The sequence below is a fragment of the Ochotona curzoniae genome, unplaced genomic scaffold, assembly GCF_017591425.1.
Source record: "Ochotona curzoniae isolate NIBS_2020 unplaced genomic scaffold, NIBS_Ocur_1.0 scaffold_4506, whole genome shotgun sequence".
Lineage (NCBI taxonomy): Eukaryota > Metazoa > Chordata > Mammalia > Lagomorpha > Ochotonidae > Ochotona > Ochotona curzoniae.
The window spans coordinates 72,036,090-72,038,917 of NW_024467119.1; the positions used below are offsets into that span (position 1 = coordinate 72,036,090).

Genomic DNA, 2,828 nt, shown 5'->3' on the forward strand with positions numbered 1-2,828 from the left:
ATAGAAGGAAGGCACCTGAACATGATATAGGCCGTAGTCATTGGGGAAAAAGCTAAAGAGTTTGTGCTAAGGCCTAGAACAAGACCAATCACTCATTCTCATCACTTCTGTTTAAAAGTTGAAGAGCAGGGCTGAGGGCTACCCCAGTCCCCGCCCATGCACTAGCGGCCTCCTCCATTTTGTCGGTAGAGAAGGCTGAAGGTGGACGTGAGCTGCAGGCCCTGAGGTGGCCAGCGGCCAGCGGCTCGGTGTTTGTGGGGTTGGTTTGACCCTTGCCTCGTCTCTCCCTGGGAAGGGAAAGGGGTCTTGATGTCGAGAGGTAACGGCCGCTGCAGGTCCGAGCTCGAAGTCGCTAGGACTTCCTTCAAGCCAGTGTGCTGAGACGACTCTGATGTTGACCTCAGCGCCTAGCCTGACCTGGGCAGATTGGACCTTGAGAACTTCTGTCCTGAGATAAAGGAGAGGCTCGGCCAGGAAGCAGGTGTCTTGGGCTTGGCGGCAAGGAAGACGACAGGTGATGGGCAACGTGCAGTCGGGACAGCGGACTGAGAGGTGGCAAAGAAGCGGAAGATGGGTGGTGGCGAGAGGTGTGACACTCCAGCCCCTCAGCCCAGAAATGTTAGTAAGAACCTGCAGCAGCTCCGCGGACAGAAGACCAAGGATCACAACTCCCAGATGAAAACAGTTCAGAAGAAAAAGGAACGAGGCCACCGGCTGTAACTCCAAAGCGTGGCTGGCCGTGCCAAACGGAGAGAAGAACTAGAACTTTCCCAGTATTCAGAACTGGACCTCTAACTTGGCAAATTCTGGCTTGCTTTTTAAGCCAAAGCTAATCAGAACTATACTGGAGCCAAATTCAGTGAGCCGCCCTCACCCAGTGTTCTGCCCAAGCCAGCAAGCCACTGGGTTCCTGATTCCTTTAATCCTTCAGATAAGGAAATGATGACATTTCAAGTCAAAACCTTACTTAAAGTAGAGGTATAAAATGGATCAAGTACTAATATTAGTTTAGATTGGTCAAACTTAACTAGGCAATTTTGTGTAAAGCTAATTGTGTGGTCGGGCATCTCATTTGCTGTGTGCACTGCAATGGTAGAATTGGTGCAACTTCAGTCATTACACTTGATAGTGATCTGTGGTCTCAACTGAGTGACTGTGAAGTGAAATCAATCGAGTTTGAATTTCCATTTGAGTTTAGATTTGGGGGAGGGCTAATTTTTTTGTGGGGAAATAGATTATTCATGAATCTGAGCTTGTTTGAAGTCATCTAAAAACAAGGATTAAGGCTAGTCAAATGTCAGTTATAGAAACAAACCTGCAAACAACCTAATGCATTGCTAAGATGTGAATTTCCTTGAATGAATGAATTATACAGCAGTGTATGTGGAAAGGGCACCAAGGGCCCTGGCTGGATACCCCACGATCTTAGCTGCAGTTGGATGGATAGCTGCCAACAAATGCACCCAAGCCATCTTCTATGCAGTATTTGATGGTTGTTCTACCTTTACGATACATTTTTGTATTAACAGCGCTGCACAAGCTGTTGGGACAGTGATCTGGCCTTGTCGCATTCCCAGCAAGTTTGCTCAGTAGGAATTGTACAGTGTGAAAGTTGTAAGTAGCTAGGAAAGAAAGCCATGTAAATAAGTGTAATCTTAGAGCATTTGTAGCTCTTGGCCTCTAGCCTACAGAGTATTTTAGTATGAAATTACTGACTGTAAGACCATGGACTTTTTTCATACTATGGCCTAATTGTAAAGGTCTGAAATGTTTTAACATTTGTCCCTGTACTCAAGTCTCAAGCGCAGTGTGTAATAATTTGCATGTAGACTGTATTTCAAAGGAAACCTTAGTGTGTAATGAGTTTTATAATACAACTTTAAAAGCTTTAAAGCTGTTCCTTGCCCCCAATCAAGTCCTAGAATGAGCTATTCTAGGTTCCCTCCAATCTTAGAAGGCTTTATTTTGACTTTCACCATTTCCTAGGATCTGAGATAAATGCACACCTATTGCAATGAGACTGTGTTGCATAAACCATCCAGTGGATGACCTACACAGAAATATAGCATTTCTCACATAATAGCTTAGTTAACCTTTTACCTATGTGAAAGATAAATTCCAAGTGAAATCAAGCCAGTTACATGCAGATGTTTTCCTAAATGTTAATGACACTTTTCCTTTCCACCTCGAATTCATAAGCAGAGCAATCAAGATTTCCCATGTCAAATGTTTGGATAGGCTAAATACAAGTTGATATAGTACCTTGTGTACAAAATATGAATTTGAAGCATGAAATTAAATTGTCTTTATCCCTCCCCCCAAAATAAAATAAAATATGAAGAACAGTGCTGAGCACCAACCAGGATACTGAGCACTATTTTAATCAACAGGAGTATAATATTTAGTAAGGAATACACATAGCTTCTGTCTTCACGAAATTTGTTAAGGTAGAGGAAGGGACAAATAATTAGTCACCAGGCACTTAGGACAATGGAACAGAAGGAGAACTGAGAAACAAATTCACACTTGAGACTGTACTACCATGATGATATGTGGGAAAATGGTAGGAAGAGAAAGGGGAGTGAGGCATCTCCACACCTACAAAATTGTGCGATAGCCTAGTAGCTAAATCCTTGCCTTGCATTAGCCGGGATTCCATTTGGGTGCCAGTTCATATCCTGATTACTCCATTTCCTTTCCAACTCCTTGTTTGTGGCTTGGGAAAGCAGTCGAGGACGGCCCAAAGCCTGGAGACCCTGCAGCCTCATGGGAGACCTGGAAGAAGCTACTGGCTCCTGATTTTGGATCAGCTCAGTTCCAGCAACTGA

At 44.0% G+C, this 2,828-nt stretch overlaps 1 pseudogene; it reads left to right on the plus strand.

Annotated features, from left to right (window-relative positions):
• The first annotated feature begins 502 nt into the window (after positions 1 to 502).
• Positions 503 to 2,103, plus strand: LOC121146990 (annotated as a pseudogene).
• The last annotated feature ends 725 nt before the right edge of the window (positions 2,104 to 2,828 follow it).